General features: G+C 38.8%; 1 long non-coding RNA gene across 1 annotated transcript in view; it reads right to left on the bottom strand.

Annotated features, from left to right (window-relative positions):
* Positions 1-821: 821 nt before the first annotated feature.
* Positions 822-23,641, bottom strand: part of LOC148126949 (uncharacterized) — a 38,439-nt gene continuing 15,619 nt past the window's right edge. The window contains exons 2-3 of the long non-coding RNA XR_015741755.1: positions 10,121-10,240; positions 822-3,480 (exon numbers count right to left, since the gene is read on the bottom strand). This is a non-coding gene — a long non-coding RNA (uncharacterized LOC148126949). The remainder of the gene's footprint in view (positions 3,481-10,120; positions 10,241-23,641) is intronic.

Raw genomic sequence — 23,641 nt, 5'->3', positions numbered from 1 at the left:
ATGAAGGATTGCTACCAGCACATTTGGAAGGGCAGAAAAAAAATGCTAATAAAATGAGTGTTTTTTATTCTGAAGGGATAATAGACTTCTTTGAAAGTTGATGCATAGACAGTGGTGCCGCACTGAATGTCACATTTGTGCAAGGTAGCAGGACAAGTAGACATGCCTTCTGATTCAGTTAATATGACCTCTTTTGGATGCCCAATCTGGAATCTCCATCTGGTAGCATTATAAAAGGAATGATGCCTGTGTTCTCCACAGATGTATAGGGAGCACTTATTTATACCTCTCGGTGTACTTGCATGTGGTGGGAGTTTCTGAATTCTGATCTTTTCTGTAATGTTTGTTCCTATAATAGAGTCAACAAACAGACATTGACCTTGCCTCTTGCTTTAAATGCCCTGCTACGCTGCCAGCATGGGAATGAGCAAGTCACATGGAAAGGACTTTGGCTCACACGGACTGTTCATGTGCAAAAAAGGAGGGGGAGCAAGCGAATACAATAATCTCTGCAGGAATCTCTTGCATGCAGTGCCTTCCCCTTCCCCCAGCTAGATAATTTGCTTAAAAGCAAAATTGTATTACAGTTTTAAGCCTTTTCCAAATCATCAGAACCAATCAGAGCTATTGTAACCTCATAGCATGCCCGTCAGGAAGCTCCAGTCCTCAGTAGTGACATTCACCCCACAAAAATGGGCACAGGATGATCAAGAACATGTAAGATTCGTTCAGAGAAAGAACTAGACTTGGATGGATCACAACTACAGTGTAATGCATGGAAGTTCATTCAAGGGATTTTGAATCCGATCAAGGATTTAATGATACAGGTATTTAATAAACCTTCAAGCATTCTCTGGGTGGCCATGTTACTTTGGGGCTGAAGAAATGCTGCTTTGTTTTCTTGTTCATTTTTAAAATAGCAGTGTCCCAGTGTTCCATTTTGGGGATTTTATAATGGGTGTGCTTTGGCTAAATTTCTTTGAATAGCAATTTACATATTTTCCACTGGAGAAAACAAAGAGCTTCCAAGAAAAGAATAAAAGTTAATGAGTGGTATATAGGATATTAATAAAAGATATAATTAAAAATGTTGCAGCATTGGGAATGAATGACCAAGAACCTAGTAAATGGATTGCAGATTGATTAGTAAAGGAACATCTCTTTTGTCACAATGTTAATTATTAATTAAACTTATTTTAGTGTGTATGTATACACCCACACCAACACACACAAATCAGTTAGGTTAATAATTAACATTTGGATAAAAGAGATGTCTCTTTATATAATAACAGAACATAATCCCTAACATAATAACAGAATCCTGCAAGTCTGATTGTACTATTCCTTCTCTCCTTATATCTCAGTGAATCAAGGAGTTGTTTCCCTTAGCCACTTCTGGATATTATCTTGCTTTCCAGCATTTAAAGAACATTTCAGTCCTCTGCTTAGGTATTGATGGTTGTTTTTTTTTGCATATTTCTGTCAAAGTCAAATTCTCATCTTATTCTCCACAAATAATACTTGCCAGAATAGAAAACTCCAGATATTGATCTATATCTTGAATTAGTTAACTATGATAAGAATCATAGTCCAACAATATTTGTTAACCCAATCCAGGAAAACATGGATATATAATAGGAAAAGACAATACTCTTAAGTTGAAGGGCGGGCTCGGGAATTTGAGATCATGCCATGGGCACAGTCACAAAATGCCTGCCAGATGGGTTTCACATATCCCATTTTTAGAATGTAAACTGCCAAGTCCTCAAGGCCTTTATCCTTCAGCTAACCAAAGACATTTTGATTTTCTTGGGTAAGTGGACATGTTTCCAAACAAAACACCCAACTATTCAACGTTTCTGTATTTTGCTGGTGAGGCCTTTGAGGGGGCCCTTCTTGGAAATAATATTATCCTAAAGTTCCACGGTAATTGATTGAAGCTATCAGAATGTTATATATATAGCCCAGCTTTCTTTAAAGAGAGAGATAGAGATGTTACATTATGTCATGTCCCCATGAGTCCAATTCTATTTTTACACAGTATATATCCTGATGGCATTCACAGTTTCACTGACCACCAGGAGACGTCATGTTACCAGTTTCATCCTTATTGGGAATCATCAGACATGAGTAGTCAGATATTATCAGAGGTGGTATTCAGCAGGTTCTGACCAGTTCTGGAGAACCAGTAGTGGAAATTTTGAGTAGTTTGAAGAACCGGCAAATCCCACCTCTGACTGGAGATTTTACAGTATCCTTCCCTTGCCACGCCCACCAAGCCACACCCACAGAACCAGTAGTAAAAAAATTTGAAGCCCACCACTGGATGTTATTCTATGAGGTTCAAAACCCCTATCAGGAGTTGCACTCAGGGACTTTTGTACTTGGATGTACCGCATTAGCTTTAGTTCCTGTTAGGTTTCTGACAATTCCCAGTAAGGATGAAACTGGGAGCATGGTGCCTACCAGTGATCAACATAATTGTTAGAAGAGTTCACAGGAAGGAGGATTGGGATCTGAGAGTCTGGTAAGCATGAGAAAAATCCACAAACACATTAATGCTCACAGATCTGTCAACTGAACCAGATGCAGACTTACTGTTTGCTCTTCATTACTGCAGGAATGCCTTTTTCCTTTGACCACGATATTCTCATATTAACTGAGTAAGTGCCATCAATTGAGTGTTGACTTTTTAGCAACTACATAGGCAGGTCTTCTCCAGGATGAGTTGTTCTCCAGCTGACCCTTCAGATCTTCCAGAGGTGCATTCATTATAATCAATCTCTTTTCTTTTTCTTTCTTTCCATCTTTTCCACTATTATGAACTTCTTAAGGGAGCTGGGTCTTTTGATAAAGTGTTCATAGTATGATAATTTGAGCCTGGTACTTTGTGCCTCAAGTGCTTTGTTCTATCTATTTGTTTATTTTGTTTACTATCCATAGAATTTTCAGGAGTCTTTTCCACCAACATTGGAGTATCAAAAAAGCACCAATGTTCTTTCTATCCTGATTTTTTGAAGCACAGCTTTTCCTTTCATAGAGTGCCACAAAGAAAACCATAAAACTGCAAAATTCTGATTGTAGCAGGTACACAAACATAATAGCATATGAATATCTTTGCCAAGATTTTCAAAGCTATTCTATAAACTTCTACTTTGTGGTATATTTCATTGCCTTTACTGTTGATAATTGCTTTTAAAAGGCAGAAGCCATCAATCACCTCAATAATTTTGGCAGATTTGAGACTGCTGGCTGCATCTATTGTTATTTTAATCTTCTTTATATTTTATCTAAGTTCCATTTTTTTCAGTGTGCCCCTTGACTTTCATTACTGGACTTTGTAAATCATTTGCATTTGCAGAATAATATTTTCAGTCTAGCACAGATTATTGGTGTTTCTTCCTTCAGTTTTAAAATCACATCCATCTTCTTCCAATCCAATCTCCCTCAATATGTATTCAGCATTTATTGCTTATATATCTATAAATAAAATGAAAACATAAGGCTTGATTATTCCCTAACTCAAAGGATTTTTCTCTCTAAAACTACTCACATTCAGAAATGAAGTCATGCATCCCTAAAGTAGAACACTAAAGTTATGTGTCTAAAATATAACATTAAAAAATAGGTACAATATTAAACTCAAAGAGGTAACAGATTAATAAGTGTGCAACTATCAAGGGAAGTATGCAGCGGAGTACTCCAAGGCTCTGTTCTAGGCCAAGTACACTTCAATATCCATCAATGATTTAGATCATTGGAAGGGAATAGATGGGGAAATTATGGTGGAAAAGGTATGGTTGTACATTTAGTCAAGAATTTCAGGATTGAATATGTCTAGTTTAATGAAAAGAAGGACTAGGGGTGGCATGATAGCAGTGTTCCAATATCTAAGGGACCAAGAAGAGGGGGTCATCCTATTCTCTAAAGCATCTGTATGCAGGACAAGAATCAATGGATGGAAACTAATCAAGGAGAGAAGTAACTTAGAACTAAGGAGAAATTTCCTGAGAGTTAGAACAATTGATCAGTAGAACGACTTGCCTCCAGAAGTTGTGAATGCTCCAATGCTGGAAGTTTTTAAGAAGAGATTGGACAATGATTTGTCTGAAATGGTATCAAGTTTCCTGCCTGAGCAAGGGGTTGGACTGGAAGACCTCCAAGGAACCTTTCAAGTCTATTATTCTGTTAATAACTATCCAGAGGACAAGATGCTTCTGTGTTTCTTCTTTAGAAAGGAAGTGCTTTCTTGGGAAATCAACAATACTGTCTTATGCTCATAATCATTCAACAGTGCTAATTTCTTACACCTGCAACCACATACAGTATCTTTGATGTTCTATTTCTTAGGTTTAAAGGAAAACCAAGAGCATGACATTCAGGTTAAACAGTTGTGATCCTGTTTTGTAAACTAATGTTCTCTAAACTGGAGCCTTGCTTCTCTGTGTTGCAATCACAGCATACTTATCAAAGGATGTCCAGTTGGAGAAAGCCAATATAAAGCCATAGGGTGGGAGGGAGCCATTCAAAATGCGCGATGGGGGCATGGGAGAATACATTAAATCTACTTATCACTGTCAACGCTTCCAGTGACTGGAACTAGCCCCACTATGAAAAAGAAGTAAGACAATTAAGAGAAGATTCAATCTCCATCACAAGTGATCCCCATCTTGCAAATTATCTGGGGCTGTTTGGGCCCTACTTGTGGAAACAGGCAGGGCTTTTTAAAAATCCAATATAAACTGAGTGAAATTTGTTAAATTATTCAAACAAACCTTTTCAGAATTTGGCTGGCAGTAGGGAGAAAAATGGCTGCATAACATTATAAAGGAAAAGATGATCCATCTTGGTGCTATATCAGTTTGATTTCTCAACATACACATAAAACTCTGCAGACAGAAGAACTGAAGCAATATGATTTGAAAAGGTATTTTTTTTAAAAAAAAAAAATCACCACAACATTTTACATTATCCAAAGAGCACAGAACTGTATTAACTACCAGTTGTGCAAATAGTCACTTGTTTGGTCAGTTAGCAAATAGAAACCAATTTTATACAGCCACACAGAATTTTTCTGAAAGATGATTATGGTTTCATCTTTAGACAAAAATTAATCATACAGTATATACATATGAGGAAAAGCAAGCTGCTACAAATTGGAGGTAATCCTAATTTGTTATACTTTTGTGGACCCATGATGGGCTTATGACCTATAAATACATATCTGTTGAACTACTCATTCAGAATGGACCATTGTTATACTTTGTCACATTTGCAGAGAACTTAGAAGACTGAGAAGGTGGGCAAGCGTTTATCTTACTGCAGTTAAAATAGGTACATTTCGCTACAGTACAAAACAATAATAATAAATGAAGTGAAGCTGAACAGACCATAGCAATCTTAGATACAACAACAACAACAACAACAACAAAGCCTGGAACTAGGATTGTCAACTAGTTTGCTCCTGTCTTGTGGTGTTCCATAATCGAAAGATGGAGCTTTTTGTGGAATGGGATTAATTCATGCCTTGTATGATGTTATTGATGAAAAGGACGTTACAGGGCTTGAAAAGAAGTTAGCTCTGGGAGATGGTTAACAACATAGAAAAGGAAAAAAGGGAAGTGACAATATTTGCATAACCCCTCTCCCCCAATACTGATAAAAGAGGGAAATTGCTTAACTGAAAAATATAAAGGTAGTGAGGTAAAGGTAAAAATATAAAGGTAGTAAGTGGTCATCCAGAGGAGTATTCCTCAATTTGGTGCCCACAAATTACATTGGATTATAGTGCTGGGTGCTAAGAATTATCTAGACTATTGGAATGTTTTATATCAGTCCATGGTGGTGGTGGTGGTGGGGATTGATACATTTGCATCCAAAGCATGGATTTAAGAACTGTCATATTGAAGTCAATGATATTACCCTAGAAAATGGGGGAAATAATAATTCTTCATAAGACTTTAAAGGTCTTTTCTAGGATTTTTACAGTATACTGCGCTGCCCATAGCTCTATAATCTCAAACACCTGCTTACTAGAAACGATTTAAATGTCAAAGAGGGTCATATGTAGTTTATCGAAAGTACACTGAGGAAAATATAATGACTAAAAAATCACTCCAATGACAAACACTTTCTCCACAGAGGACTGAAAATAGGAAAGCTCCATTCAAGAAAAGGGAACCGATTCTTTAGCAACTGCATTTTAATCTGATTCCAAAGCCTGAAATCTTTTTTTGTATTATCAGATATGCAAGCACACCTTCTTTTCAAGGCTGTGTTTTAACAGTGGAAAACAGTAGGTGACTACCTATACAGTTGCCAGTTGGTCATAAAAAAGTACACTAAAGAGAAGGCAAATTTTCATATGCAATAAACAGCTGATGAACTAAATATATCACTTGCTTACTACTACAGATCACCATCATTAAATGGATGGTGGCTAGCCCTAAGTACAGGACCTAGATGTTTTTTTAAAAAAGTAACAAACCTTCTTCCCCAAAAGTAGGGCATGTGCCAGAGGAGTGGTATGCAATTCAAACATTCAAGGCATGAAAAAAAAACCCGAACACCTGGTTTAGGCATAGTGAAAATTTTAATTTCTGATCAGATAAATCAATTTCTCTTCCTTAATTGCAATTTACACTAATATTTTACAAAAACACTTATTTCTTACATGAAGGAAGCCATTCTAGAATATTAAGGATGTGAGTTGCCAATAGGAGTCCTAGGAAACAAAAACTTATGGTAAAGATATGGCAAACTACAAGAAAAAATTGTGTCTCTAAGGTCTCACTATATCTAGCAAATTTGTCTCATGTCTACATAATACTACATAATGCTCATTTGTTGTGCACTGCCCAGAACTGCTTTGGTGACATGGGAAGCTACATAAATTTGATTAATTAGTACACTTTTGTACTATCACATTCCCAGCATTGAGGATGCTACATACTACTATATATCCCTCTAAAAATAATGGAAGCAGGTTCATAGCAATTAAAAAAAAAAACCCACAACCGTAAGGAGGTGTACCATAGCATAGTGAGGACATCAGTATGCAACATGAATTACAATCGAATTTCACTGTTGTCCATGATTCTGAATCTGAAGAGACTGCTCTTGATGAACTGGTGGAATATCAGCCTCAGGAGACACCAAGCCAGGAATCACATGAGACTGATCAAACACAGGTACTACCTGGACAGCTGGAGCAGTCAGATGAGACTAACATAAGGCCTCCCAGCCCCTGCACCCAGCAAACAGAGAGAAGACCAGAGATGTTCCATGAAGCTACTTGCCAGGCAAGGGAGTAAATTTCTTGAATAATGATAGCAGACTATAGCTTGCTATTATGAAACAATTCTAACCCATCTTGTCTTTGTTGGAAGCAACATCTTATCTCCAGCTCTTGGGTGATGTTCCTGTGAGTCCTGTTTGTATAAAAAACATTAAACTTCTGAACAGGGTGTCAATCCTGACCTGGCTTTCAGAACTCTGGATTGGACCTCGACTATTCTTCTGTGTGCTCCTATTAAAAGCAAATTCTTCAGGCAAGCCTCAGTTTCATTTACATTCTCCGTTTGCTGTTATTTCTTCAGCCTTGAAGAAAAATTACTGATCTCCATAGCAACCATGTTTGAATATGTGTGATTGAAACCTGAAGCAGGAGAACTGTAGAGTTTCAAAACTTCTTTTAAAAATGCTTAATTGATTGCAATTTATTTGGCAACATTTTCAGAAGTGGTTTGCCCTTTCCTGCTTCCAGGGCTGAACGGGACTGGCCCAAGTTCACCCAGCTAGCTTTGTGTCTTAGGTGGTACAAGAATTCAGTACCTGGGGCATGGATTACTACACCAAACTGTCTGTCTTTGCAAAGTTAAGCATTCATTAAATACAAACATTGATAGAATATATTATGAATTTCCTCTATCCCTATTCAATGTGTGTGCTATAAGTACAAAGAAAAACAAATTAAAATCATTCTGGTTGAGATATCATTAGCATGGGGTCCACTGTGCTTGGGGACTTTATTTTCTGATTTTGTGAGTTCTTCTGTGATCAGTGAAATTTCTGAAATAGAGATTGACTCCATTTAGAATGATAGAAAAATCATAGATATTGAAAGTCCTACAGCAGGATTTACATGGACCCCTAATGGGATCACTATAATAATGTGACTCTCTTTTAATGCCAGTTCTCCAGCCAAATCACAACATTGAAATTTTGATCTATAAAATGAAGAGAACACTCAAAATTACATGTATTTCTTTGCTAAGGACTATAAACAAAAGATTTTTATTCTCCCATTTAGAAAAGGTGTTGGGAAAAAGAAGTGGTTGAATGAGAAGTACTGTTCCATTGGACCAAGATGAAGTTAGTGAACAAAACCCATGTTTCTGGAGCAGCCTGAAATCCATAATTATTGGTTGCCTGGCTTCTTGGCTTGAGTTGCTACCTGTTCCTTCCTCTCAAAGAAGAATACACATCACTCCTGGCCTTCAGATTTTCTTTCAACCACCAGACCAAAAAGAGATGTTTTAATAAGAAAGTATAAAAATCACCTAGGAAGGTTCTAAGACCAAAGGTGAACTTGCATAAGCCTCTCCGGTGCTAGTATCTTAACCACTGCACCACATTCGCTTTCCATATATTATTATCCCAGATTCTTAAGGGAAATACGAAAATTATTGGTGTCACTTTAGAGTGACCATGCTCCAGAATGTTACACAAAGGATTTTTTTTAATATCCCTTACAATTGAAGTTCTATCCCATTGTAGAAAACAATAGTTGTGAAACCACAACAGCTTTGACATCCAGCAGCTTTTGCTTTCCTTGATACTTATTTATTTGTTTGATTTATATAGCCACCCATCTCAAAAGCAAGTGATTCTGGATGGCATATTAACTGATTTATTCAAGTGAGATGGGTAAAAATGGCCGACTTCTGATTCACATATGCCAATCCTATCCTTGAATAAATAGCTTCTGTTTAGTCTAAATTGTTTTGCAGGGTTGTAATAAGAACACAACAGTGAGTTCCTTGAGAGAAGGTACAGATGGAGTCAATCAATCCAAAAAATATTGTATGGTTCGGTTAATAAGCCTGGTAACTGCTTAGGAAGCAGTCCTTCACATTTAGGGACTGATTAATACAGAACTGAGTGCAGAGTGTGTGTCTGATTGATCTGCTTCAAAAATTAGCATCAGAACTCCTTTGTAGGAAAGGAGCTGAAGAGGAATGGCTTGCAGTTGGCTGCTTGCCCTAGATTTTCTGCTGGTCTTTTCTCTTTTCCAAAAGCATGTTACATAGCCTTGATCCTGTCAGCACAAAGCGAGCATCTTTCTGCTCTTCAAAGGGTAGCTTATTTATTTATTATTTTGCTCAGAACTATCCAACCTTGTTGCTCTGATTTTGTAACAGGCCAAACTCCAATCCCTAGCAGGATAAACAAGATTGTGGGGCTAATGATTTGTGAACTTGGCCTGGATGCCATTTTGCAGCAGAAATTCCAGCCTTAGAGACTTTGCAACTTGCTAATAAAGCATTTTTGGCGGAAGCTGTGCAAACAGGATTTTACAGGGCCTGACTCTGAGTTCCTAGAACTGGCACAACTTGCAACGACAATGCCTCTTTTCAGAATAGCTTAAACCTCCAATAATAAGCCAGTTGTAGCTTTGCCAGTTTGCTTCTCCCCAGTCAGAGCTGCTTTCCCCACTACTCTAATTAATCTACAAGCATGAGTTCTTTTCACAATAGTAAAAACTCGAACATGCTTTAGAAGTGCTTTTGGATTATGTAACTTCAGTTATGCAGTAATCTGACAGCAGAAGGTCATTTTAAAATTCCATGCAGAAACTTTTTTAGAAAAAATAAGTTAAAATTGGAAAGAAGAATCATTTCAGGGGCAAAAAACAAAGTGAGCAGGAGATGGGCTGTGACACTGTGCTCCCAGGTTTGAGTAGAAACCTGGTAAACTTGTTGGAGTGCAAAGAAGTACTCTTCTGATTTTCTCTTTGGTTTCATCTTATTTTTCACATCGCAAACAAATGATCATTAAGGATAATGTTCATTCCAAAATTTTCCCAGCATGAATGGGTGAGCCGGTACCAACCCAATACCTTATTCTTCTAGAAGCAAAAGGCAAGATGATACATGTCAATTGTCCCCATGCCGAAGATGAGTGGGCTGAAAATTGACACTTCACAACAGGGGATGGGATACTGTCGCATACACTGTACCTGAAAAGAAGTTAGAGATATAGGACAGGTAACAGGATTAATGGAATGGTTCTGCAAGGGGAAAAAAAGAGATCAGATTACAAACATCAGCCAAGAACCTGTCACCGATGTCCCCCAGAATCTGCTGCTTGAGTTGATGGTTGTATTCTGCCTAATAGGATAGCTGGTTCTCATGTGAACATCTGTTTTAGAGCAATTGCTTTACTGTTTTAGGACTCAGAAACAGTTCAACAAATAGTGGCAGGGATAAGATGTGGGCATTGGATGGCACAACCAAGTAGCTGCATGGTATATGGGAACATTTGCACGGTGTACGGGCTTATACCAAAGTCAGATGGCTCCATCCTCTGTAATGGAGAACTACAGGGGTAAGATCCTACAGGACTTTCAGATCCAGAAAGAAAAGCAGGTACTGGCCAATCAATTAGACATTGTGATAGTAGACAAGGAGAAGATGGTGGTGATGATAGATGTAGCAGTGCCAAGTGACAGCAGCATCAAGAAGAAAGAATATGAGAAAATAGAGTCCTGAAGATGGAGCTAAAAAGGATGTGGAAAACAAAGGCCAAGTTAGTCCCAATGGTGGTAGGAGCCCTTGGGTCTGTGACCTCTAAGTTGGCAGAATAGCTCCAACAGATCCAAGCCACAATGTCAGAGCTCTCTATCCAGAATAGTGTGGTGTTAGGAACAGCTAAGATATTGTTCAGAATCTCAAACTCCCAGGCCACTGATATAGAACCTGAGATTTGAGGAAGATACAGAGCACCCATAATAGTGAGATTTAAAGTGAGATCGCTTGGTCAGAATATACCAAGGTTCTTTCCAAAGTCTCAACATCTTTTTTATAATCCAATTTTGGCCACTATGCTATAAAAAAAGATGTTGAGACTCTGAAATAGAGCAGAGAAAAGCAAGTAAGATAATTAAAGGCCTGGAAACTAAAAAATATATATGAAAAAACAGTTACAGGAATTGGGTATGGCCAGTCTAGAGAATAGAAGGAGTGACATGATAGCAATTGTTCCAATATTGGAGAGGCTGTCACAAAGAAAAGGGGGGAGGGGTGTTCAATCTATTTTCCAAAGCACCGGAAAAAGGCAAGATAAGAAACAATGGGTTGAAGCTAATCAAGGAAAAAAGAAGCCTAGAAATAAGGATAAATTTCCTCAGTGAGAACGATTAACCAGTGGAATGGCTTGCCTTAAGAAGTTGTGGGTGCTTCATCATAGTAAGAGACTGGTCAGCCATTTTCTGAAATGATATAGGGCAGGTTCTCAACCTTTTCTTCCCCATGGACCCCTTTTAAATACCCTTTGTGGCCACAGACCATGACCACAGACTACCAAGACTTAACTCAAGATTTGAATAACATTTCTTCAAGCCTTGCAGATCCTCCTATGATGACATTGGGGGCCCCAGGTGTCCACGGACTAGAGGTTGAGGACCACTAGTATAGGTCTCCTGTTTAAGCAGGCAGTTGGATTAGAGGACAGTCAAGGTCCCTTTTGTATGTATTGATAAAGTTTTTTTTCATTGAGAAAGAACAAAATGCTCCCATTCTAGTTCAAACAGGGAAACTGTCTGGCAGTTGACTCTTACTTAACACAGGCAATAGTCTGATTTCTTTCTGTCAGAAAAGAGAAGGTTAGCTTTAGAGGTTCAGGACAAGTCATACGGTGCACACCATAACCCTAACCCTGCCATTCATAATTTCTAGTTGTCTCTCTCTGTCAAATGGCAGGGGCAACTGTGATGGATTACAAACCTCTATTTAACCCCAAGTTCCATTCATGCTACATTGATCCTAATAACCAAAATGTGCTGACATATTTTTCCTGAAACAGGAAACTGAATATATATTATTGTTAATCAAGCAAAGAAGAAAAGCTCCCTTTCTTAGGGGAACTAACACTTTCATTCTGCACAAAAAGCCAGCCACTTGTAATAAATGGCAGGATTAAAGACATACACATTCCTAGGCCTTTGCCTTACTGTCCTATTTTGTTGATAGGCACCATGGGGCAAAAAGGAATTTGTCTGCCAGACCCATGATCCAGCTAGCTAAAATGCAACCTTTGGCATTCTGGAGTTCAACAACTCTCGGGCAAGTATCCAACACAGTATTAAGCTGTCTTGATTCAGAGGTCCTGTATTTGTCACCCTGCTGTTTAGGATTTGCTGGGATTTCTTCCCCCTCCCAAGTTGAAAGTAGCTATTTCATTAGAAGGTGGTAAATCTGATTGGTTTTTTTTTTTAAAGGACATGCTTTCTCTCTTATATATTTTGTTTTTCCTGTGTTAAAAATATTTTTCTTCTTTTGTGGCGTGTTGCCTTCACAGTCATCTGTTTCTTTAGTGTTATTCTGGCCCACACCCCTGTATATGATGGCTGGAAGCCTAAAATAGCCTGATATCTTGGGTTGTTTTCAGTCACCTTTGTTCTGCTCTTCTTCCCTGTTTTTAATGTGTGCCAATTTTTCATTCCCTTTTTCTAGTTGTTTCAACAGTACCTGTTTCAGTGGGGGAAATATAGTGCTTTAAGTTCCCCATCAAATATAGGTTCCAGCTCATGAAAGTAGAAATCATTTCACTCTATTCCATATTAGTCAAATTCTAGCTGGCATATTACAGTCAACACTTCAAGAAATGCGGGGAAAAACAGAACAGTGCAGGGAAGGTGATAAGGATGATTAGAAGATTGGAAAATGAGAAAGAGAGAGAAAGAGAAAGAGGGGGGGAGAGGGAGAGGGAGAGAGAGAAAGGATATAATAACCCTTTTGAAATAGTTGAAGATTAAGACTTTTTTCATTATCCTAGAATGCAGAACATTAAGTTACAGGTAGCCAGGGTTTGCCTAAATCCATTGATTGCTGAAAAACCCTTGCTAACAATAAAAGCAGTTTAGCAGTATTATAGACTTAATTACAAAGAAAGATAGTGAGATATTTTTTACAGGATATATTCAGTCACAGGCAGAACAGTCAGCTGTTGGGGATGCTTTAATTTATATTCCTTCCTTGAGAAGGAAGTCAGACTTCATCAGTGGTGGGATTCACAATTTTTGACTATCGGTTCTGTGGGCATGGCTTGGTGAGCATGGCAGGGGAAGGATATTGTAAAAACTCCATTCCCTCCCCACCTCACTAACTTGCTTTCCAGCTCCGTTCTCCAGTGCAGGGCAACAAAAGAAGACCCAGACCAGCCGATCAGCTGGGACTCGGGAGGCAGAGAATAGATGGTGGAGGGGCCAGTCGGGGTGTTATTTGCCAATTCTCCAAACTCCTGAAAATTTCTGCTACCGGTTCTCCAAAACTGGTCAGAACCTGCTGAATACCACCTCTGGACTTCATGGTTTAAATCTGCATTGTGATGGAATTGTTTTGTTTTCCTGGGGGTGGGGTGGGGCAGGGAGAGAGAGATATAGCTTATGTCCCTAAAGGCAAAGATTAATTATAATGCTACCTCCAGGTATATCAGTTAGTTCCATGTATGGTATTTATAATAATAAGCATTTGTAATTCAGCATGGCCACAATCAGAAAAGGCTTCTCTGTGTAGCATCCTTAGTGCAACTGATGGTATCAGTCCTTATCGGTCCTGGAAAAGGGGCAAGGTCTGGGAATGGCTGTTCAAATTTTCCATTGTCTCCTAGGTGTAACATCCCTCCAGGCATTATGGAAAACATAAACAGCTGATTCCTAATACTGCTAGCACTATTTGCATGTAATTTTGCCTGAGCCCATGAAGACAGGATACCTATCAGAAAGCACCCAAAGTTGGATTCGTTGTAAACATAATCATCAGCAGTGTGCATTAATTTGTGCGCAAATGTGCCCCATAACCTTTCACAGCAGGAAGCATACCTCTGTATTTATTTAAGAATTTTTTTTTAATTTTTCATAGTTCCTTTTATAGTACCACAAACTAACCAATGGTTGGTTTTTGGGTTATTTAAAATTTGTTACATCAATCATGCTGCATGTTTTATTTGGCTGCCTCTCTTGAACTTCACCTGCAGCTTAAACACTGAAACATGGGATTTTTCTCCCTTCCTTCCTTCCTTCCTTCCTTCCTTCCTTCCTTCCTTCCTTCCTTCCTTCCTTCCTTCCTAGCATTTGATTTCCAGAATGATTTTGGTTGCCATCAGATTTAATGGCATAATGCTTTTCAGTTGTACTATGGGAAAATATATATTTGATATGCCAAAATTAAGAACCACCCAAACAAAAAAAATATATTTGCTGCCAAATCCAGACAATTAATAGGCCATCATTCATTGTCCTATAAGCAGAAGTCCAGTAAGGACCTACAATTGATTCTCCATTGAATAAAACTGGATGATCTCCTTGGCAGAAAGAACGGTATCTCCCAAAAGATACTGAAAAAAATGATGTCATTTTAAGACCTTCACGTGTATTTTCTGTATTGCTGTTGTATTATTCTGTTCATTTTGTTATCTGGAAAATGAACCCTTTTTGTTCTAACATTTCACTCCTAAATCTTTGAAAGAAGAAAAAAACACTGGATTTAATGAACTGCTGCCAAATTTATCAGTATTTGCTCTGACAAAGAACGGGCTGTTTGGTTCCTAAAAAATCAATCTCCAACTGTCAGTTTTTCCTGCAGTTTCTTTCCATGTGGGGAGAACTTATTCCTGAAGCTGATTCACATGATTTTTTTTTAGACAATGAACTTGTGATTATCTTGATCCATTTCAATGAGTCATGGTGCTTATTTGTACTTGCTCATTATCTGTTTTGTTGATGGATAAAATTATGACGTGTGAATGCTAGATGCTAAATTGAGCATCACAACAACACAGGAGATGGAGGGTCCTCCTTCGGTGCATCTAGATTCCTGTGCACTCTTTTTCTGCCTCTTCCAAGTGAGGATGAAGATGGGCAAATCAAAGTTATATACTTGGCTACCCAGGGCTGCTTCAGCTAAAAAGTACAGGGGGTTTTATTTATTTTTTTTTTTTTCCTGAAGTCAGGCTTCAAAGAAGGATAGGAAGAGGATTGATGCTTTTGAACTTTGGTGTTAGAGAAGAATCTGTGGACAGCCAAGAAAACAAAGTAAAGGATCGTTGATCAAGTCAACCGAGGGTTCTCACTTGAGGCATAAATGACCAGGCTCAAATAATCCTATTTCATTATTCAAAGGTCTAGCTCTCTAGAGAATGTTGGGAAAGATGGAAAGAAAGGGAAGAAAAGAACAATCAGCATTAAGGTGGATGGACTCAGTTACAATGGCAGAGAGTGTACCAGTGGGAGACTTGAAAGAACAGATTGAAGATACATTGACATACGGCAGATCTATCTATGTAATCGCTAGGAATCAACTATGACTTGATGGCACATAATCAATTTTTAATAGGGGACCCCATCTTCATAATGGAGGCCAACTTCGCTACCATGAATACAAACCACTAAACTGCCCTTTCTCTTCGCTGCATCTTGCTGGCTCAGTGATGAGGCCAAATTTAACCTAGCAATGTTAGGGGATTTTTAAAAATGTTTTCCCCACTTCCATATTATGGAATTGAAAGTTGCCAATGTTTCCATGCTATAAGCCTAGCCTTAGGAGACAGGATCTAAACCAGAGGTGGTATTAAGCAGGTTCTGACCAGTTCTGGAGAACCGGTAGCGGAAATTTTGAGTACCAGCAAATACCGCCTTTGACTGGAAATTTTACAGTATCCTTCCCCTGCCACGCCCACCAAGCCACGCCCACAGTACTGGTAGTAAAAATTTTTGAATCCCACCACTGATCTAAACTAAGTTGCATAATCTATAATTTAAATGTAGAAGGTTTGAAAAAACTTTGTCTGGAATCCTGTAAAGATGAGTAAAGAATATCAGAGGCTTGATTTGATATAAGATAGCTTCTTATGCTTCCTGTAAGTGATTAGGATACCTTCATACTAAAGGAAAGGATTTTGTCAACTACGGCTTTAATCTCAGGTAATATATCTGTTTGTTTATATGTGTACAGTTGGGTTAACATATAATGCTAAACCATACTTAGTCCCGTTTATTGGTTCCATATTTTCTAAGCTATCAGTCTCATGACCTAAATTTATAGCAGCATTCTCAGGTTGGTGCTACCCTTACATCTGGAAGAACCTCACCAATACTGAATGTGATTCCAGGAACTACAAGTACAGAAACCAAACTTAGTTGAATCCCGGTGTTTATATTTCTGAATACAGTTCTTTTCGTTAGGCTTGTCGCTCTGGAAATGAGACCATTACTGAAAAAAACCCTGAAGCTATTATGTTTTTATTGGGTCCTTCTGCTTCACATCTACCAGTGACCATTCTGCTTTTTCAACGTACGAACCATCAACAAATCAAAACTTTTCCATATAAGCCAAATCTAACGCTTTTAAATTTTGGATGAAGGGAATAAGTGTATTCTAATCATGTTCTGAGATGTCTTGGGCCTTGGCCCACTCTAATAAACTGTGGATGAAAAAAATAAAAGTATCTACCCACAAATGTGTGTGCCCACCCACATAGGCATGAAATGTAAAAGCAAAATAACAAATACAGTATCAGAGTAATACTTTGCGAGAAAAATTGAACTTTTCCCTCTAACTAATTAAACTGTACTACGTGTCCTTGCATAGTTCCTGGAGCTTTTCTGGTTCACTCAATTTCAATAGCTACATCAAAACTGGAGCCAGGACTCCTGAATGACTAACGAAGAACAAAAGCAAGTTCCCTGAGTATTTTTGAGCAGCCAGCAAAATGAGGGAAAGTTATTTTGCGTTGATCAATGTATTTCAATTACAATCACATTTAACCATAACAGTTGAAAGGACCACAAACTGTATCAGGTTTGGAAATGTCATTGACCAGTTGCTCTTGAAAATATTTTCATCTCTTTATCTCTCACATATATACCATACATGGGTATTTATAATTGGTATTATACATTGGTCCAAAATACATAAATAAATCTCAGCCATATTCAGTGAACTTGAGAGGTGAAGTTTCCTGTGTTCCATCAAATTGGAATAACCCTGTTTTGAAAGGAAGGACAGAATCTACCTTTCAAATAAATAAAGGTATTAATCAAATTTGAACATCAGTTGATCTCAAAAAGTTAAGCAGGATCAAAAGTGCAGAGCAATTTGGAGTATATATGTGCTTTAGTTTTAGTGATTGGATGGGAGGTCACAGGAAATTACAGGTTGCAAACTGAACAGGAAACTCATTAAAAATTGTAAACAAGACAACAGAATAAAATAACAGAGTTGGAAGGGACCTTGGCAGTCTTTTAGTCCAAACCCCTGCTTAGGCAGGAAACCCTATATCATTTCAGACAAATGGCTGTCCAATCTCTTCTTAAAAACTTCCAATGCTGCAACATACATAACTTCTGGAGACAAGTCATTCCGCTAATTAATTCTTCTAACTGTGGGACCTAGAACTAATATCTCAGTTCTAGGTTTCTTCTCCTCTTGATTAGTTTCCATCCATTGTTTCTTGTCCTGCCTTCAGGGGGTTTGGAGAATAGCTTGACTCCCTCTTCTTTGTGGCAATCCCATAGATATTGGAACACTATCCAGTGCAGGAAGACGAACCACTTCCATTTTGGGGGCACTTTTATTTTGAGGAAAAAAACTATGCAAAAAAGTGTGTGAAAGGCAAAACACGATTCAGAGTTTACATAGGTGCAGATGTAACACCTGTCAAGTGTATCTTAAAACAGCAGTGTTCTTTCCTGGGTTCAGGTGGTTGTTGCTTGAACATGGGGAAAGATACATTTGTAACAAGAATTTCTTGACTAGTATTATGTACACACACACACACACACACACACATATACTCCAAATTACCCTGCACTTTTTATCTGGATCACTACATGGCCCTACCACTGTTCAGGAAGCCATCTTTCTTTATGGCATACAGATGTGTTTTGAATGACAGCTCAATAGTCTGGCATATGCTGCCTTCATTTCTCCCTCTCCATTTCCTTCATGTCATGGAGTAAGCTATAGCCTGCTGTCTGTCTGTTTATTTATTTAAGTGTTTATCCTATGTTTCCTTTGGACTTATAGTACTCACAGCAATAGTTAGCTCAGGTACTAAGATCCCACCAGATCACAACCATCACAGATGTGATGCTTAAAGTTTTCCAGCAATTGGAAAAAGTACAAAATGAATGAAGGGAACAAACCAGTGGTGGGGTTCAATTTTTTTTACTACCGGTTCTGTGGGCGTGGCTTGGTCGGCGTGGCAGGGGAAGGATACAGTAAAATCTCCAGTCAGAGGTGGTATTTTGCCGGTTCTCTGAACTACTCAAAATTTCTACTACCAGTTCTCCAGAACTCCAGAACCTTTGTTCCAGAGGTGGGTGCTGAACAGCCCAATAAGTACTGAGTGGCCATAGGAGGGTGAAAGGATAAAAAGCAGGGGCAGAAGGAAAAGAAATGAAGGATTCTGCAAAAAGAGACCATAGAAAGGTAGCTACAATACTGAACAGAGATCTTCTCTGTTGCAAAAGTCTCTGTAACATATTTTGGAGAAGCAATGGAATGAGAGTATGTGTACAGGTAGTCCTTGGCTAGTCTAGAGAAAAGAAGGACTAGGGGAGACATTTTAGCACCATTCCAGTATTTGAGAGGTTGCCACAAAGAGGAGGTGGTCAACTTACTTCCCAAAGCACCAGAGGTCAGGACAAGAAACAATGGGTGGAAACTAATCAAGAAGCGCAGCAACCTGGAATTCAGGAGAAGCATCCTAACAGTGAAAACAATTAACCAGTGGAACAGCTTGCTGCCAGAAGTTGTGGGTGCTTCATCACTGGAGCCTTTTAAGAAGAGACTGAGCAATCATCTGAAATGATGTAGGGTCTCCTGCTTGATCTCCTGGTTGGACTAGAAGACCTTGAAGGTCTCTTCCAGCTCTATTCTGATTGGTTGACTTATGAGCATAATTGAGGGCAAAATTTCTGTGGCTAAGTGAAACAGTTATTAAGCGAATTTAATATGAATTTAACATTATTGTTACGTGAATCTGGATTCCCCGCTGACTATGCTATCAGAAGGTTGCAAAAGGAGATCACATTACCCTGCAACTGTCATAAATATGAGTCAGTTGCCAAGCATCTGAATTTTGATCATGTGACCATGCAGATGTTACAACAGTTGTAAGTGTAAAAAACAGTAATAAGTTACTTTTTTCAGTGCCATTGTAACTTTGAATGGTCACTAAATGAACTGTTGTAAGTCGAGGAGTACCTGTACATGAAGGTCAAACGATTGCTAGTGTCCCTTAATGCACACATGTCAGTTTGTTTTATTAATGATGGTTTGTTAACTAAGCCACGGCCTGGTTCACAGATAAGAAGTTTCAAATCATGGTTTACACCGTGGTTGGAGTCACACACTGACTCAAGCCATGCAGTAATCAAATAAACCATGTTTCAGCTTAGTGGAATATGTAAACTCGGTATAATTTGTTAATTGCAATGGGACAGAAACCTGAGAATCCCTCTTCAATGTAAAAACATGTGGATGCTTAAGCTAACCCTATTATGATCTCTTTTACCTCCCTCTCTCCACAGAACCAGCATTGCCCTCTCTCAATTCAGCTTTGATCTTAGACAAAGGCTTGGTTTTGAGAATAGCAGTGGATGGTTCAATTTTGTTTTTCTTAAAGAATTGCTAATGAAAATATTTCACCATATGTACATAAAATTTGGACCAGGAAATTCTGTTCCTCAAATAGCAGAGCATGTTTTTTAATATCTAATTTTATTGAAACATTTAAAAAAAGATTAAAACTAATCTAAACTAATATAAAAGTAAGGAAGAAAGAAAGAGAAAGAAATCAAAGAGAAGGCAAAAAGTGCAAGAAAAGAAAAGAAGTTCTGGCTTCAATTGAATATTAATCTTTGAAATCCTTTGTGTCAAAGTATACATTTGAATCCAAACATTTAGCGGTTTTACATGTCCACCAAACACAGCATGTATTAAACAGGTCCATCAAGCATGATAGCACATTTTCTAAACCATTTCAATTCTTGACACGCTCAGATAGCACTAAGAAAATATTCTACTGGAAGTCTTGAGTATATTTCAGTAGATCCAAAGTAAGGCATACTCTAGTTTGGATCATAATGTCATTTGAATCTGAACCATGGCTCAGTTTCCAGTAGAACATCTAAAACTTAACTTGTAATAATTTTCTTGGCTTACTTGGCAAAGTCATGGCCTGATGTACACTGAGACTTTGCTTGGGAATTTACCAAATGTTGACATTCTCTTCTGGCCTCCTGACACAGAGCCAAGTGACAGGAAGAATTGGATTCACATCATGTGGCATTCCCCATCATAGTGCAAGGAGGGGATGCATTTCAAAACTAAATGAGATACAGGAGGGATTAGTCTCTCTTGACCCAAAAGTAATTCTGATTTATTTAGTATACAACAGCACAGGAAATGTCCTTTGGATAACCATCACAAAGGAAGGGGGCGAGAGGGAACCAGGAAACCATTGTTTGGTGAGTGTTGTTATATCATTGGTTCTCATCACAAAACTCATGAACTCATAAATAAGTGCAGTAATAATCCTGGTTTAATGTTAGACACAGACATATAGGAATAGTCAATAAATTGAAGCAATAGTTTGAATTTCCTAAAATATTTAGGGTAGTCAATATCTTGGCAGACTACTTTGGAGGATACCATTTTGATGGGGATTTATTTTGTGGATAGCCTGAGATTAAAAGGTTGTCAAATCTATAGAATAACTTGAGAACCAGCCAATATGATTGAGAATGTATTCCTATACATACTAAAGAGATCAGCAAGGCTTTTCATTTTGCTAGAATGCCTTTAAAGACCTCAGCAAGATACATTTTTTCCTGGACTTCCATCCTTACCACATTGATGATAAAAGGCTGAAATATGACTTGTGATATCGGAATGCAAGCTGATGCAAGTTTCATCTCAACTCACTCAAATACGTAAGAGATGGAACTGGCATTTTAATGAACATTCCATCATTAATCCTTCCTTGACCCTTTCCACAGGTGTGAATGACCTGCATGTGCCTGAAAATGGTTATTTCAAGATTAAAACGGGGATAATGATTTGATGCAGTATTCCCAAATACAGTATAATCACACAATACATTACTTCTTCTTTTGACTTGAACTATTTTGACCGACAAATGGGACAAGCTAGAGTTATGCCTTTTTTTTTACTAGTTCCATGGGCCCATGTAGTAAAAGTCCTTAGGACTTTTTAGAAAATCTACTTTTAAGATGCGTAATCCTGTAGATATGATGTATATGTGTCATTAAGTATGTGGGAAATATATAATACATTAAGATTAAAACAAGATAAACCAGATCTGATCATTTCTTAAGGTCATGGGATTCTGCACTTTCTTAATATCAGGAAAGAAAAAAAGGTAGCAGGCATTCAACCATCAAAGTGGAAAATAATTAATTTCACAAAAAGTACATTTGTGTATGTAAAAACCTTACATACTAGTCCTTTCTAGATCAGAGATTGAACCAAAGATTCATCTAGCAGAGCATTTTGTTGTTATAATGACCAGCAGGTGCTTCTGGGAAATTAACAGACAAGATTTGTTTCTGCTTGGATTTACTTGGAGCTGATATTGAGATAAACGTTGCTTCTGATTCTGAAGGGTATATATAGCTGTCATCACTTTAGTTATTGGTAGGCTTATCCTCCAAAAGAGCCCCAGAGATTAGATCAAGAGGCAATCTAATTTAGCATTCCTGCATTTTCCCAGCAACAGCTAACCATCTATTCTGGGAATCTCATCAACTGAGCATGGAAGTAAGAGCCCTCACCTGTCTGACAGTCACCAACTGGTATATAAAGCTGTTTTGAGCTGCAGATACCATTTAACTATCACAACTAACCCTCTGTTGTCCTGGTATCCATTACTTTTGGTCCTTTCAGACTCATAATACAAAGCAGGAGTGGGATGCAAATATTTTTACTACTGGTTCTGTGGGCCCCCCCCCCCCCCCCCCCCCCCCCCCCCCCCCCCCCCCCCCCCCCCCCCCCCCCCCCCCCCCCCCCCCCCCCCCCCCCCCCCCCCCCCCCCCCCCCCCCCCCCCCCCCCCCCCCCCCCCCCCCCCCCCCCACCTCCGGGCCCGGGGGAGACACGGGGCGCCGCTGGTCATCAGAACAGCATGTGACTGGAAGGGGGCTAGGGTGGACCATGTCATGCATGCAACGACTGACTGGGCCGAGGGCGGTGGGTGAGAGGGGGGGTCACGGGCAGATAGCCACCCCATAACTGGTGCCTGCCCTGATGCAAAGGCAAGAGTTCCTGAAGAAGTTCCTGATGTTAGGAAAAATTGAAGGCAATGAAAACAGAGGCTGACAATGATAGCTAGCTAAATATTGTCACAGATAAACACTCAGGAGCTTATAAGGACAAAGAAGTATTGGAAAAATAATATCCATTGGATCACACAAAAGACTGAATGTCTAATCAATAACAATCCTTTAAAAGTCACCTTCTAGGATTGTGGCTATCAGTCAGGGGTGGGTTTCTACAGGTTCACACCTATTCGCTAGAACTGGTTGTTAACATTCTAAGCAGTTCAGAGAACTGGTTGTTAGAAGAAATTACTGGCCTAATCCTATAAGGAAGGCAGGAAGGAAACATTCTGGTGTTGCTTACAGAAACTGCCTCTCCATTAACCCTTATTACATTCTTGGCAGGACTAGACTTCCTGTCTCAGGAACTTCTCTGGAGTTTTTTTTCCCCTCCTTTGCTGGTACTTTGCTTGTGTGGAGTGACCATTTAAAGTTACAATGGCACTGAAAAAAGTGACTTATAACCAGTTTTCACCCTTACGACTATTGCAGCATCCCCATAGTCACGAGAGGCTAGACGAGGAGATGCATGCCTCGATGTGAGTGATGTTGAGTTGGCCATGCCCAGTCAGTCACATTACCACTAAGCCACACCTACCACCACAAACCTACCACCTACCTCCTTCAGAAGGAGAGGCCCTTCTGAAGTAACTCCCACTGCTGACTCTGTGTCATACAGAAAAGCTTTTAATCCTTGCCTCTTTTAATATTTAGCTTTTATCCAGATTTCAACTTGGGTTATTGCTGTTATGTTTACAGTTTGTAAACCACACCCACCACCTAAGCCACGCCCACAGGACCAGTTGTTAAAAAAAATGAACCCCACCCCTGTTATCAGTGCATCAGTGCATCTATAAACAAGCCTTTTTTCAGCCAGTGTTCATGTTCACCGGAAAGTCTAAGAAGTCTGATCACAGTTTATATGAAAGGGTTCAGGAGAGGCAAATCTGCTGTGTTGGGTGAAGAAATGCTTAACTCTGATTCCCTATATTTGCTTTTTTTCTTTTCTTTATATTATAGCA

The sequence above is a fragment of the Pseudonaja textilis genome, chromosome 2 (assembly GCF_049901715.1).
Source record: "Pseudonaja textilis isolate UNSWEBS1 chromosome 2, rPseTex1.2, whole genome shotgun sequence".
Taxonomy (NCBI): Eukaryota; Metazoa; Chordata; class Lepidosauria; order Squamata; family Elapidae; genus Pseudonaja; species Pseudonaja textilis.
Note: the sequence above shows the minus strand (reverse complement) of the source record. Positions and strands in the feature narration are given on the sequence as shown.